At 47.1% G+C, this 15,912-nt stretch overlaps 1 long non-coding RNA gene across 1 annotated transcript; it reads right to left on the minus strand.

Moving 5' to 3' along the window:
- Positions 1-3,970: 3,970 nt before the first annotated feature.
- LOC140394843 (uncharacterized) lies at positions 3,971-15,621 on the minus strand. Its single transcript, XR_011936035.1, has 3 exons — positions 15,322-15,621; positions 5,505-5,793; positions 3,971-5,091 (listed from the first exon to the last, which is right to left on the minus strand). It is a non-coding gene; the product is annotated as an uncharacterized lncRNA (long non-coding RNA).
- Positions 15,622-15,912: the final 291 nt, after the last annotated feature.

Here is a 15,912-nt window from a genome sequence, read left to right on the forward strand (position 1 = left end):
TGGGGATGACGTGAGTGGCCGCTGACGCTCCCGCGCATGCGCCGCCCGGCAAAATCATTTTCGCGCCAGCTGGCGGGGTGCCAAAGGCCTTTCCCGCCAGCCGGCGGGGCGGAAATCACTCCGGCGCGGGCCTAGCCCCGCAAGGTGAGGGCTCGGCCCCTCAAGATGTGGAGAATTCCGCACCTTTGGGGCGGCGCGATGCTGGACTGATTCGCCACGTTTTTGGCACTGGTTGGCGGACATCACGCCAATTACGGAGAATCCCGCCCATGGTTTCTAAAAACTCCACGACTGAGGTTAAACTGACTTGCCTGATACTTATCAACTCATAGCCCGAAGGAATGATGTGCTTAACTAAAGGTTAGCATATCAATCGGAATTTGAGCTTGAAAATAATTGCAATACAGCAGCTATGATACTTGACTGAAAACGTGGCTTAGATTTTCGTTCATGAATCGGGACAAATTCCTCCAACTCACCCTTCCAAAATGGCTGCCCAAACTTTCAAGTTTCAGCCCAGGGGGAGCAGCCTACATTAGAAGACAATGAGGATGATCCTGGAAGTAGTGAGATTTCGGAGTCATGCCTAATGCATGGAGGAGACAGCATTGCCTTGTCAGGTGAGTGGAAAGCTGTAAATGTTGTCCAACTCTTAGCTGACCCGAGATTGATGGCCCATCATGGGCTTTCCCAATGAGAGACATATCATTGTTGCTGCCTAAACAAAGTGTAATCTACTGAACCAATTAAATCATGGGGCGAAATTCTCCGGAAACGGCGTGATGTCCGCCGACTGGCGCCCAAAACGGCGCAAATCAGTCGGGAATCGCGCCACCCCAAAGGTGCGGAATGCTCCGCATCTTTGGGGGCCGAGCCCCAACCTTAAGGGGCTTTACCGCGCTGGACGAATTTCCGCCCCGCCAGCTGGCAGAAAAGGCCTTTGGTGCCCCGCCAGCTGGCGCGGAAATGACATCTCCGGGCGGCGCATGCGCGGGAGCGTCAGCGGCCGCTCACGGCATTCCCGCGCATGCGCAGTGGGGGGAGTCTCTTCTGCCTCCGCCATGGTGGAGACGGTGGCGGAGGCGAAAGGGAAAGAGTGCCCCCATGGCACAGGCCCGGCCCGCGGATCGGTGGGCCCCGATCGCGGGCCAGGCCACTGTGGGGGCATCCCCCGGGGCTAGATCGCCCCGCGCCCCCCCAGGACCCCGGAGCCCGCCCGCGCCGCCTTGTCCCGCCGGTAAGGTAGGTGGTTTAATCCACGCCGGCGGGACAGGCATTTTAGCGGCGGGACTTCGGCCCATCCGTGCCGGAGAATCGCGCGGGGGGGCCCGCCAACCGGCGCGGCGCGATTCCCGCCCCCGCCGAATATCCGGTGCCGGAGACTTCGGCAACCAGCGGGGTCGGGATTCACGCCAGCCCCCGGCGATTCTCCGACCCGGCGGGGGGTCGGAGAATCTCGCCCATGAAGTCAATTCAGAAGTCACAGCTATGGAGATGTATAACCTTCTACCAGCAATTCACCAGCATCAACAGACAGCTTTTCAGGCACCCTGGCAATCTCCATGTCCATTTGTTCAGCAGAAATATGTGTCTCAGGAAGAATTGATTGTAGGTGATGATTAAAATGGCCAACCGCCTCCGGTGAATCACAAATATGCAAAATGTACTCTGGCCCCCATTCCCACTGCAGCTAAAATGGGAAGTGCGGTACTCAAGGGCAGGACTTATGATTTTTGGCCATTTTTGACACAATGGAGAGGTCTGCTCTGGTGAAAATCCAGCTCCTGCAACGGCAAATTCAGTTCCACAACTTAGCATCTGGGAAAGGATGATGAAGGTTACTGGTATAAAGTTGACACGTTTGCTCCAGTCCCCATAATATTTCCCCATGCCAAGCTACTTTTGTTTGCAGTTCCACACAATTAACCCTTAATGCCCTTGAGGTCAACAAAGGTTTGGCAATAACTGTTGACTTGCAAGTATTTCCCAAATCCCAAGAATAATTAATAAAAAGAGACAGCCACTAGATCTTTGAGTGCCGCAGATTCCATGAAGAATTTACCCTGAATGGTGTTCGCCGGTAAGAAACACAAATGGAAGTCATGAATATAGAAAGGGTTTTATATAGGGAGGATGGACGGAGGAACATACGGGCTGGTCATCCCCATAGCTGCACCAAGAGGACTAATTTACTTAAAGGGTGATTAATGTTTAATGGGGCGTTGGTGGCACAGTGGTATTGTCACTGCATAAGTAATCGAGAGGCCCTGGAGACCTGGGTTCAAATCTCACCATGGCAAATGGTGAAATCTGAATTCCATAAAAATCTGGAATGACAAAAGTGTAATGATAATCATGCCGATTGTTGTAAAAATCCATCTGGTTTATTAATGACCTTTAGGGAACAAAAGCTGCCACCTTTACCTAGTCTAGACTATATGTGATTCCAGATCCACAGCAACGTAGTTGACTCTTAAATGCCACTTAGTTCAAGGGCAATTAGGGATGGGCACCGAATGAATTAAAAAATAATAGTTAGCATTAGCATCCAAAAAACATGAGATTCCATGTGTACACTGACAACAGCCAACTCTTTTTTCCTTTATTCTTTTATGGGGTGTGGGCATTTCGGACATGGTCAGCATATGGACATACAAACTTACGAGCAAGACCAGGAGTACGCCATTCAACCCCTTGAGATTTGATTGTAATGTCAACTCCATACTCCCACGTAGGTGCCCCTTGTAGCAGCAATCGTCAAACGTGATTGAATTTTATATTCAGTTTGGGAGAGAGAAGAGTGGGCCCAAGTCTAGTATTTTAAACTTAAATAAGGCCAATTATGAGGCATAAAGTGAACAGGCAAATTAGGTTTGAAGGAGAGATCAATAGAGATGCAGTGGCAGACATTTAAAAAAATAGTTCAGAATATACAGAATAGATACATTCCAAAGAGAAAGAAACATTTCAAGGAAAGGACCCACCTCCAGAGTCAAATAAAAAGTTAAAAATCATGTCAAACTTAAAGAAAAAGCATACATGTGTGCAAGGATGGGTGGCAGGCCCTAAGACTGGACAGAATATGAGAAACATCAAAGAATGACAAAAAGATTATTAAGAAGAGAAAAGGTTATTAAAGAAGTAACAGAGAAAGCTCGCTAGAAATATAAGATCAGATAATAAGAGTTCCCATAGATATTTTTAAAAAATTAACGAAGTGAGTGATACTCCAATAGAAAATTAATCTGTGGAATTAATCATTGAAAATAAGGAGGTGGCAGATGAATTGAACAGGCATTTTGCCTCGGTTTTCACTATAGAGGATACAAGTAACATGCGAGAACTAGCTGTAAATCAGGAAATGGAAGGGAGGGAAGAATTTGGGAAATGCACGATCACCTGGAGAGTGAGCAAATTGTTGGAGTTGCGGGCTGACCAGAGCTAAGATCTTGACGGACTGCATCCTAGGCTCTTAAAAGAAGTGGCTGGTGAGATAATTGACGCACTCGTTTTAATTTTCCAAGATTCCTTAAATTCAGGGAAGGTTCCATTAGATTGGAAAATAGCAAATATAACTCCTTTATTCAAAATGTGAAGGAGACAGAAAGCAAGAAACTGCAGGCCTGCTAACGTAACATATGTCTTTGGGAAAATGGTGAAAGGTATTATTAATGACACTACACAGGATATTTAGAATATTTTAAAAATTTAAAGTACCCAATTCTTTTTTTTTCAACTAAGAGGCAATTTAGCGTGGCCAGTTCTCCTACCCTGCACATCTTTGGTTTGTGGGGGTGAGACCCTCGCAAACACGGGGCGAATGTGTAAATTCCACACGGACAGTGACCCGGGGCCAAGACCGAACCCGGGTCCTCAGCACTGTGCCACGGGGCCACCCTTTGAAAAATTAAAGATAATAAGTAAAGTCAACATGATTTTGTGAAAAGGAAATCATATTTAATCAATTTATTAGAGTTCGTTGAAAAAGTAAAATGGGATAAAGGGGAACTGATGGATGAACTGTAGTTCGATTTTCAGAAGACACCTGATAGGTGCCACATAATGAAATGAAATGAAAATCGCTTATTGTCACACGTAGGCTTCAAATGAAGTTACTGGGAAAAGCCCCTAGTCGCCACATTCCGGCGCCTGTTCGGGGAGGCTGGTCCGGGAATTGAACCGTGCTGCTGGCCTGCCTTGGTCTGCTTTCAAAGCCAGCGATTTAGCCCTGTGCCAAATAAAAGCTCATGCTGTGGTGGTAACATATTAGCACAGATAGAAGATTGGCTAGCTGATAGGAAACAGAGAGTTGGCATAAATGGGTAATGTTCTGGTTGGCAGGATGTAACGAGAAGTGTACCAAAGGAGGCTACAAAGGGATATAGATAGGTTAGATGAGTGGGCAAAGATAAGGCAAATCAAGTATAACGTGGGAAAATGTGAAATTGTCCAATAAGAATATTATCAAAAAGATGATTGCAGGGCTGTAAGATGTAGAGGGATCTTGGTGTCATAGCATTAATCACAAAAGGTTAGTATAAAGGTGCAGCAAGTAATTAGGAACACTAATAGAATTGTTTTGTTTATTGTGAGGGGCATTGAATACAAAAGTAAAGAGGTTATGCTTCAGTTATAAAGGACGTGGGAAATGAATGAGATTAACAATAAACTTGAAATTAAAATAAAATAACAGAAAAGTAACAAGATTAGCAGGGGCCTAGACTTATTGAGGCGCAAATTACCATATCAGAAACATTGTTTACCAGAGACCAGTGGGGCTATACAAATGATAACTTCTAAAAGCAAGTCATTTGAGCAAGATTTACATCAGAATCCACAGAGGGGAATATCAAACAGATTGAACAATATAAATGCTAGCACCCTCATTGAGGAGGCAGTCTAGTTCTCCATCCAATTGCCAGACAACAAGTTCCATCCAAGCCACAGAGGCCAGTTCCAACTAACATTTAGAGCTGTGGAAGATGCTCCTCTAAAAGACACAGTTTCATGCCTTCGCTCAACCAGGAGAGACGGTTTCCCAGGCTTGGTCATCTGAATGGTATTGTGTGGTAACGATGAGCCAGATCTGACCTGTAGAGTTATTAAAATTGGCTGTTACTTGGGAAAAGGGGATCTCAAGTAAGTTCAGGGGATGGAACTATATTTTGGAAACAAGAGGTAACTTTGGATAATATGGTATGTTTAGTTATTAATATACTTAAGTGGCCTAGTGCATATTAGTCTTCAATTTTTTTTTTGTTGCTTTTACTTTAATAAATATTCTTTATTAATTGTTTACACAATGACTGGCCTGGTTCCTCACTGGGTTGTACATTATTCCAAACAAATATACACCACTAAGAACCAATGCTTCTGAGAGACTATTATCATGTCTCTCAGAAATCTCCCGAGTCACCTTGGAATTAGATTGTGCAGCTACTACTGTTCTGTGGGTTACCGTTGCAATTGTTTTCGTGGAAAGGTTCCCACAGTGGAATACATACCCAGTTAATTTGTGTTTTTTTATTGTTTCGGGTCGAAGCAGAAATGTGTGCCAGGACATCAGCGCTGTGGGATCTTTAATGGGCACTTAATCGGGCACACAGAGTCTCAGTCTGATGTCCCTTCTGAATGATGGCACCTCCATCCATCAGCACTCCTTCAACATGCATTGGAACATTAACCTCAATGATATACTCAAGTACTGGAGCTGGGTTCAAAGCACAACCTTCTGAATCAGTGATGAAGTGTAATCAGTGAGCCAAGCTGATAGATAATGATTCATCGTAGAGTCTGAAAAACAAACCACTCGATTAGAGCAAAGTATTTCACATCGGAGGCAATGTTAATGAATGTATTACAGAGAGTGTAAAAGACTCATAAATCACAAGCTGGTGACACCAAAACAATCCCTTTGTCTTATTTTTATGAAAACTTGTAAACAGTGCAATGTTCTATTCATTAAACAGGTGTGTTGTGTTGTGTATTAGAAAAGTGTGTGACACAAGCTTTCTTATAAAAATGGCTGCAATTGGATATTGATTTTGAACCATTTTTTTGTGGGTAATAATCAGGTTCTTTGGAAGTGAAAATGTCATTAACATCGACATAATAAAAATGCAATCTGAACATGCGTTTATAAGGCCGTAGAGAAGAATATACAAAGTAAACACATCAATAATGGAAAAAATAATGCTGCTGTAAAATCCATTACCAAGGTAACTTCTTCCGTTGAAGAACCTATTTTTGTGATTTAAAATGTCAGTTCTGTATTCACTTGATACATACCCAGTTAATTCACCAAAACATCATATCACATGTTAACGAATCAGATCTGCAGCAAAATGAATGTTCCACTGAAATAGCTTTAAGAACTTCCTAGAACAGCACCATCTAACGCACAGGCTGAGAAATTACATGAGCCTGTCTCCATATGCAGCAGTATAGTAAGAACTGAGTGTAATGTCTCAGACCAGAAAGACTCATGTAAATAATGAGTTTCTGAGTTAGAAATAAAGAGGGAAATTTAGGGTGGGTGATGGGCAGTCTGAATGTGGGAATTACCCCATCACCCTCCCCACCACCAGCCACTCACCACAAACTTACTCATGCGCATTTCTCCTTTAAGATACCCAGGAACATTTGGCTGGCCAGGCCAATGTGGAAGAAAAAAAGGCATAACAGCAAAAACACAATGGGCATCACACGATTTGGCATAGACAATCTTGCACAGGTACTGATATTGCCTGCAAGTGGGAGAACAGCACAGAGGCAGGTGGTGGGACATCGGGCACAAATGGCTGTCACTCCGTGTTTCCCTATCACTCATCTAAATGCTATTACCCCCCACTGCCCCAAACCTACCTGTCTCATCATTATGCCTGTCACACTTCCCCTTCCAGTCACTGTCCTGCCAGGGCAGGAAACATTTTGATAAGTGTTTAGATAAGGTGAGAATCCCCTGCATTGTACATAGAAACATACAAAGGAAATAGAAGCCCTTCATGCCTGCTCTGGCATTCATTATGATCATGGCTGATCATCAAGTTCAATGCACTGATCCCACCTTCCCCTTATATCACTTGATCTCTTTAGCCCCAAGAGCTCTATCTAATTCCTTCTTGAAATTACACAATGTTTTTACCTCAACAATATTTGTGGTAGTGAATTCCAAAGATTCATCACTCTCTGAACATAGAACATACAGTGCAGAAGAAGGCCATTTGGCCCATTGAGTCTGCACCGACCCACTTAAGCCACACTTCCAACCTATCCCCGTAACCCCTCCGAACCTTTTTGGACACTAAGGGCAATTTAGCATGGCCGATCCACCTAACCTGCACGTCTTTGGACTCTGGAAGGAAATCGGAGCATCTGGAAGTAACCCATGCAGACACAGGGAGAACGTGCAGACTCCGCACAGACAGTGACCCAAGTCGGGAATCGAGCCTGGGACCCTAGAGCTGTGAAGCAACCGTGCTAACCACTGTGCTACCATGCCGCCCCTAACTTCTGAACTCCAATGAATATAATCCTAACCAATTTAGTCTCTCCTCATATGGCAGCCCTGCCATCCCAGGAATCAGGTAAACCTTTGCTGCACTCCCTCTATAGCAAGAACATCCTTCCTCAGATGAGCTCACCCATGATTAGTAACAATTAAATGCATGATGGTGACAAGCCCGTTAGAAACCCTGCAGTCAATGTCAAGGAGCATAATCAGCACTAACATCTAATGACTGATTTCAGCAACAGATACCGCTCCATACCTGTCTGCTACAATGGACGTTCAGAAATGCTTTTATATAAACTCAGCTTGTTGCCACGCACAAGCTGAGTGCTGCCATCGCGGCCGCAGAGAGTTTTTATAAGAGGTTGCAGACTGTCACATCAGCCCAGCAATTTTTTATTTAATTTGCTCTTGGGATGTGAACATTGTGAGCGAGGCCAGCATTGATGATCCATCCCTCATTGCCCTTGAGCAGATGAGCCTAAACCGAGTGGCATGCTCGCCCATGTCGGTCACCACACTGCTGTGGGTCTGGAGCCACATGTAGGTCAAACCAACTAAGGAAGGCAGATTGATGCACGAGGCTTTATTACACAGAGATGTGTGGCTTCCGACAGCAGCTTACAAAATGGCTGCTGTTCGGAGAGCACATACATTTATACTCCATCTCCTGGGCGGAGCCAAAGGCAGGGATCTACCCCCGTACCTGTAGTACAGGGGCCTTACCGTAATACCCATATATACAATATAATACAACAGTGGTGACTACCACACAGATATCCTTCCCTAAAAGGCATTAGTGAACCAAATAGGGTTAATGATACGGTAGTTTTATGATCATTATTATAATCATAGAATCCCAGCAGTGCAGAATGAGGCGATTGAGCCCAACAAATTTACACCAACCCTCTGACAGAGCACTGTGTCCAGCCCCCTGCGCTATCCCCAAAACCACGTAACCCCACCTAACTCACACATCCTTGGATACTAAGGGACATTTTAGCATGGCCAATCCACCTAACCTGCATATCTTTGGCCTGTGGGAGGAAACCGGAGTACCTGGAGGAAACCCATGCAGACACGGGGAGAAGGTACAAACTCCACACAAGCAGTCACCCAAAGCCAGAATTGGACCAGGGTCCCTGGCACTGTGAGCAGCAGTACTAACCACTGTGCTATCGTGCCACCCGAGCAGGTAGCTAGCATTTCATTTCAGATTTATTAATCAATTAAACTTAAATTCCTCCAGCTGCTGTGGTCGGATTTGAACTCATGCCTCCAGATCATTAGTCTGGGCCTCTGGATTACTGGTCCAGTAACATGAACAATATGCTATCTATCCTCCACTGGAATAACTGAGATACCATCCTGGCGGAGTGCCTGGCGGAGTGCCATGGAGCACAGCCCTGTTGTTCTTACTCAGGCTGACAGCATTTGCTCTCCAACAGCTGCTACTCCCTTGCTGTTGCTGCCAACCCTGGTAGCTGTCACCCAGGCCAAGGGTAGTCCAATGTTGGGCCTTCTAGGGCCAGTGCTGCTGAGATTCCCTGCAAGGTTATCTGCAATCTCCCCTGTCATGATATTCAAACACACACATCATGATGGACACACTAACAGGCAAATCAGAGTACACAACACCACAACCAATCACAGACAAGAACACCAACCACATAAAAAGCACGAGCACGACACCTGGAGGTCAGTAGGTCTGGGGAGAAGGGAACAGAAAGAGCTGATGAAACACCACAAGCAGGGAGCCCCCCACGTGCAGAGTGCAAAGACCAAGTTGTAAATAGTGAGTTTAAATAAAGAAGTGTTGTACCATATGCAACTGTGTTGGCTCATCTGTGTGTCAGAACACCCAACACCACATGGTACAGGAGTGGATCGATACCTGCCTACTAACCTGCCATTCTGGACATGGACCACACCGGCAAACCGCAGCCGATGCAAGTCACGGGGAACCTAGGCACCAACTGGAAGCTCTACAGGCAGCGATTTGACCTGTACATCCGTGCCACCGAAAAACAGAATGCCTCGGATGATTCGAAGATTGCAATGCTCCTCTTCTACGCAGGTCCCCACCCGAACGATGTCTTTAATTCACTGGTGTTCGAAGAAGGCGAAAACCAGGCCAAATATGACACGGTCATCCTCAAACTGGACCAGCACTTTCAAACTGAAGTAAACGAAACTTTTGAAAGATACATCTTTCAGCAACGCCTGCAAGGTAAGGAGGAGCTTTTTCAACCCTTTTTGACGCACCTCCGGATTCTAGCGCAGTCCTGCGGTTACGGCACCACCACAGAGTCCATGATCAGGGACCAGATTGTTTTTGGCGTTGCCTCTAGTGGCCTACGCCAGCAGCTTCTTAAAATAAAGAGCCTCACCTTAGCGTCTGCTGTGGAAGCCTGTGTCCTCCATGAAAATGCTACCTGCCGTTTTGCCCGATTTCAGGCGTCCGAGTTGGCACGGAGGGGGTCCCCAGCCGTCGAATCGGCAAGCCAGGCCGCCCACGACGTTGAACGCATCCAGGCCGTCGATTTCTTCCCGCCCCACGGCCCGGACGACAGCGGCCGCTTCCCGCGCTTTTCGCGGTCTCCCGCGCAGGTGCGCGCCAAAAATAACGGCCACAACGAGGGACGCACTGCGCAGGCGCGCCCACCGCAAGATCGCACTGCGCATGCGCAGTGGCGCAACGAACGCCGTGACGTCATGACGTGCAGAAATTGTGGAGGTCTACACTTAAAAGGGCAATGTCCTGCAAAATACCGACAGTGCAACAGATGTGCCATGATAGGCCACTACGCAGCCCGCTGTCGTGCGGCTCAACCCATGGATCCGGCGCATCCTCGACAACCTCGCACACGAGTCAGGACCGTCCAGCCCACGCATCAAGACTTCCAATTAAGTGATGCAGATGACCAGGATGACTTCCGAGTTGCCGTCATTGATGTCAACAAGGTCAATGCCATCAATCCAGACGATGAGTGGTGTGCCACCCTGACGGTCAACCGATCGCGCGTCGCCTTCCGTCTGGACACCGGCGCATCCGCCAACCTGATTGCTTACTCTGCAGTCCAGGCCATGAAGGTCAAACCACCCATCACACCATCCCGGCTTAAGATGGTTGACTATAACGGGAACGTTATCCCGTCCATAGGATCTTGCCAGCTACAGGTGACTCACAAGAGGTACACGGCCACACTCCCCTTCGAAGTTGTGGGCTCATCAAAGGACTCGTTACTGGGCGCACAAGCGTGTAAGGTCCTTCACCTGGTACAGCGCATCATGTCTCTCTCTCCAGATGAGATATCCGACTTCCCGGATGCTGAGTTCCACGCGAATCTCCATTCCCTCCTCGCTCACAACCAGGAGGTTTTTGAAGGCATGGGGACATTGCCACACACGTACAAGATTCGACTCAGACCGGACGCCATCCCTGTCGTTCACGCACCTCGCAGGGTTCCTGCGCCTCTCAAAGACCGCCTCAAGGCACAACTGCAGATTCTTCAGGACCAAGGGGTCCTATCCAAGGTCACGGAGCCCACGCCATGGGTCAGCTCCATGGTCTGTGTAAAGAAGCCCTCTGGCGAGCTCCGTATATGTATAGATCCAAAAGATCTGAACAACAACATCATGCGGGAACACTATCCCATCCCGAAACGAGAAGACCTCACCAGCGAGATGGCGCGAGCCAACATATTCACTAAATTGGATGCGTCCAAAGGATTCTGGCAGATCAAACTGGACCCGGCCAGCCGAAGACTATGCACATTCAACACCCCTTTTGGCAGATTCTGCTACAACCGGATGCCATTCGGCATCATTTCGGCATCTGAAGTATTCCACCGCATTATGGAACAGATGATGGAAGGCATCGAAGGGGTACGTGTATATGTGGACGATATCATCATTTGGTCCACCACTCCGCAGGAACACATGCATCGTCTTCGACGTGTCTTCACCCGCATACGGCAAAATGGCCTGCGTCTCAACCGTGCGAAGTGTGCTTTCGGCCAGACGGAGCTGAAATTCCTCGGGGACCACATCTCAAGGTCCGGGGTCCGTCCCGATGCAGACAAGGTTAGCGCCATCACAGCCATGCCACGACCGGCTGACAAGAAGGCTGTCTTAAGATTCCTCGGCATGGTCAACTTCCTTGGAAAGTTCATTCCCAACCTGGCTTCTCATACAACAAACATGCGCCATCTCGTAAAAAAATCGACGGAATTCAACTGGCACCAGTCGCATCAGCGGGAATGGGAGGAGCTCAAGCACAAACTGGTCACGGCACCAGTGCTGGCCTTCTTTGACACGACTCGCCCTACAAAGATCTCAACAGACGCCAGCCAATCTGGTATTGGAGCGGTACTCCTCCAAAAAGACAGCACGTCATCATGGGCCCCGGTTGCGTATGCCTCACGAGCCATGACCCCTACCGAACAGCGCTACGCGCAAATCGAAAAAGAATGCCTGGGCTTGTTAACTGGACTGGACAAGTTCCACGACTATGTGTATGGCCTGCCACGATTCACGGTCGAAACTGACCACCGCCCCCTGGTCAACATCATTAACAAAGACCTGAACGACATGACTCCTCGCCTCCAGCGCATCTTACTCAAACTCAGGAGGTACGATTTTGAACTGATCTACACTCCGGGGAAGGAACTCATCGTGGCGGACACTCTTTCCCGAGCAGTGAGCACACCACCAGATGCAGAGGGGTTCGTGCGTCAAATTGAGGCACACGTGACTCTGACAGCAGCAAATATGCCAGCTGATGATCCTAGTCTGGCCCACATACGCGCAGAGACGGCGACTGACCCTCTGCTGCAGCGAGTGATGCGCCACATGACGGAAGGGTGGCTAAAAGGGCAGTGCCCCCAGTTTTATAATGTGCGAGATGATCTCACCAATATAGACGGGGTCCTTATGAAATCGCATAGGATCGTCATTCCACACAGTGTGCGCCAGATGATTCTTCGTCAACTACACGAAGGCCACTTGGGCGTCGAAAAATGCAGACGAAGGGCCCGGGAGGCGGTATATTGGCCGGGTATTAATGAAGACATAGCCAACATGGTGCTCAACTGCACAACCTGTCAGAGGTTTCAGCCAGCGCAACCTCCGGAAACACTTCTACCACACGAGATGGTGACGTCCCCCTGGGCGAAGGTGGGTGTTGACCTATTTCACGCGCTCGGCAGAGATTACATTGTTATTATAGACTACTTCTCAAACTACCCGGAAGTCATGCCTCTCCATGATCTGACGTCGTCCGCAGTCATTGGGGCCTGCAAGGAAACGTTTGCTCGCCATGGCATTCCAAGGACTGTCATGTCAGACAATGGACCTTGTTTTGCCAGCCGTGAATGGTCGTCCTTTGCCGCAGCATATGGTTTCACTCATGTGACATCCAGCCCTCTGCATCCACAATCGAACGGGAAGGCTGAAAAGGGTGTCCACATCGCAAAGCGGCTCCTGTGCAAGGCGGCTGATGCCGGATCGGACTTTAACCTTGCCTTGCTGGCCTATCGATCGGCCCCGTTATCCACGGGCCTCTCGCCAGCGCAGCTACTAATGGGTCGCTCCCTCAGGACGACGGTACCTTCCGTCCTGGCACCGACAACAGACCATGAGGCGGTTCTTCGGAACATGCAACTGCAGCGTGATCGCCAGAAAGGTCGGTACGACACACGAGCGACGGACCTGCCCCCCCTGTCCTCCGGAGACAAAGTACGCGTCCATCAACCGTATGGTGGCTGGTCAGCACCGGCCGAAGTCCTCCGACAAGTGGCTCCCCGCTCGTTCCTGGTTCGCATGCCGGATGGTTCCGTGCGTCGCCGCAATCGGCGCGCCCTTCGCCGACTTCCACGCTCACAGCCACACAACACGCCAGATCCTCAACAGGCTTCCGAGGATGACTTTGTGGAGCTGCCGCACATCACGCCCTTTCCATCGCCACCCATGGCCATGCCTGCACAGCAGCCGGTGGTTCTTGATCCACCCTTAAGGCGGTCAACCCGAATTCGTCGCAAACCCATTAGAATGGACTTATAATACAGTTCATATGTTTAATAAGTTGGACAATTTTACATGATAACCTGTTGTTGTTTATCGTTCCAGATGTCGTCTGACTGGACAACTGATCAAATTTTTTTTTCTTCTTCTCTCGTTCGCATTTCTGTTATGTTATGGTACAACTGGATTCATGTGACGCACTCGACATCGCCCCATGTACATAGTTCCGTCATAGACACATGCTGCACACGACACACACACACTCTTAGATGCACTCACGTCACGATCATATTTATTACCACGTAGGCACATATCTTTGTAAAAAGGGGGGATGTCATGATATTCAAACACACACATCATGATGGACACACTAACAGGCAAATCAGAGTACACAACACCACAACCAATCACAGACAAGAACACCAACCACATAAAAAGCACGAGCACGACACCTGGAGGTCAGTAGGTCTGGGGAGAAGGGAACAGAAAGAGCTGATGAAACACCACAAGCAGGGAGCCCCCCACGTGCAGAGTGCAAAGACCAAGTTGTAAATAGTGAGTTTAAATAAAGAAGTGTTGTACCATATGCAACTGTGTTGGCTCATCTGTGTGTCAGAACACCCAACACCACATCCCCCACTGAAAGTCAGCAGGCATGCTGTAGCCACTGAGATAGGAGCACTAGGGCAGGCAAAGGCACTCAGAATACAGGCGCCAAGGGAATGTATGATTTGATTTTGAATGCAATATGGCAGGCCAGCCTTACTCTTGTAGTAAACAATATATGGGTGTAAGTCTGATGATTTCCCGGAAGTATGGATCTTAAACCCTGCATACCTATATCGGTGTGCTTCCTGCACTTTGCAAAAATAATTGATTTGTGCACATTCACTGATTAAAATGGACCAAAAATTAAACTAATTTTATAAATCTGAGTGCATGCACAGAACCTGATTCCCAGTATGTTGGGAATTCAGATATGTGCTCACCACAATTTCCCACCCATTAATTTTAAGAGATAGAACATTAATAATGCACAGGCTTGAGTGTTTGTTATGCACTCCTGACAGGAAGGGCCATTTGAACAATTATTATCTCAACCTTAAAATTTAAAATATTGCAAACATTTCAATAAAAATAAACAGTAAAAACACTAATGAAGTCCAATGCTGTCACTTAATATGAAAAACGAGTTTAAAAGTGTTGTTAGAAGAGAGAAGCTGTTCAATTAGGATCTTGTGTGAAGTGAGTTTTGAAATTCCATGTGGCCAATCTGTCAAATATCTCATTCTTCACACATTCCTTTAAGAAAACAATCCATGTTATCCCAAAGCGGGACACAGGAACATCAGCTTAGTGGTAATGTTACTGGACCAGTATTTCAGAGATATGAGTACAAACTCCACCACCTCAGATGGGGGAATTTAAATTCAATTAATTAATTAATTTGGAATGAAAACCTAAAATTAGAAATGGCATCTGTGAAATTACCAGATTGCTATAAAGACATATCTGGTTCAGTAAGTCTCCAGGGAAGGAAATCTGCTAACCTTACCCAGCCTGACCTATATATGACTCACAGTGGTTAGCTGTCAATTTCCCTCTGATATAGCCTAGCAAGCCATTCCAAGCCTCTGTAAAAAAAGTCAAGTGAGAATAATACTGGAAAGGACTAAGGCACTACCTATCCAGTTGACCAGATGCATGTATGGTGTATGAAGGAGTGTTGCAGGGACCCATTCTCTGCAAAAAGGAATCTGTTCAAGCTTGCACCTTTTCTGAATTACCTGTGAGATTGAGGAGTAGGGGGAGGGCTTGAGTTCCCTGTTGCTTTCTCCATGGAAACGCCTTGGCCAGTCAGAGTCTACCTGCCAATCAGTGCTCTTTTCTCCTGTAATATAAATTGTGGTGATCATTTGAAATTTGGCATTCTTGCATTTGTCCTGATGAGTTCAAAGCAAAATGTTTCAGCAATATTCAAGTTCTGTACTACCAAAATAAATCTTGTGTGTTTTATGTTCAACATATGGACTGCAGCAGTTCAAGAAAGTGGCTCACTATCACCTTTCTCAGGGCAATTACTGATGCCCAATAAATGTTGGTCCTACTAGTGACTCCCACCTTCTGTGAATGAATAGAAAATATGGTCATCCCCGAATTGAAAGATTGGACAGTTAATCTACTCCCAGACACGTGTCAAATTATTGATCCGTAACTACCTATAAATCTGAGAATCATAGAATTCACAGTGCAAAAGGAGGCCATTCGGCCCATTGAGTCTGCACCGGCCCTTGGAAAGAGCACTCTACTTAAGCCCACGCCTCTACCTATCCCGTAACCCAGTAACTCCACCTAACATTTTTAGACAATTTAGCATG

Source organism: Scyliorhinus torazame, chromosome 18 (genome assembly GCF_047496885.1).
Source record: "Scyliorhinus torazame isolate Kashiwa2021f chromosome 18, sScyTor2.1, whole genome shotgun sequence".
In the NCBI taxonomy this organism is placed as follows: Eukaryota; Metazoa; Chordata; class Chondrichthyes; order Carcharhiniformes; family Scyliorhinidae; genus Scyliorhinus; species Scyliorhinus torazame.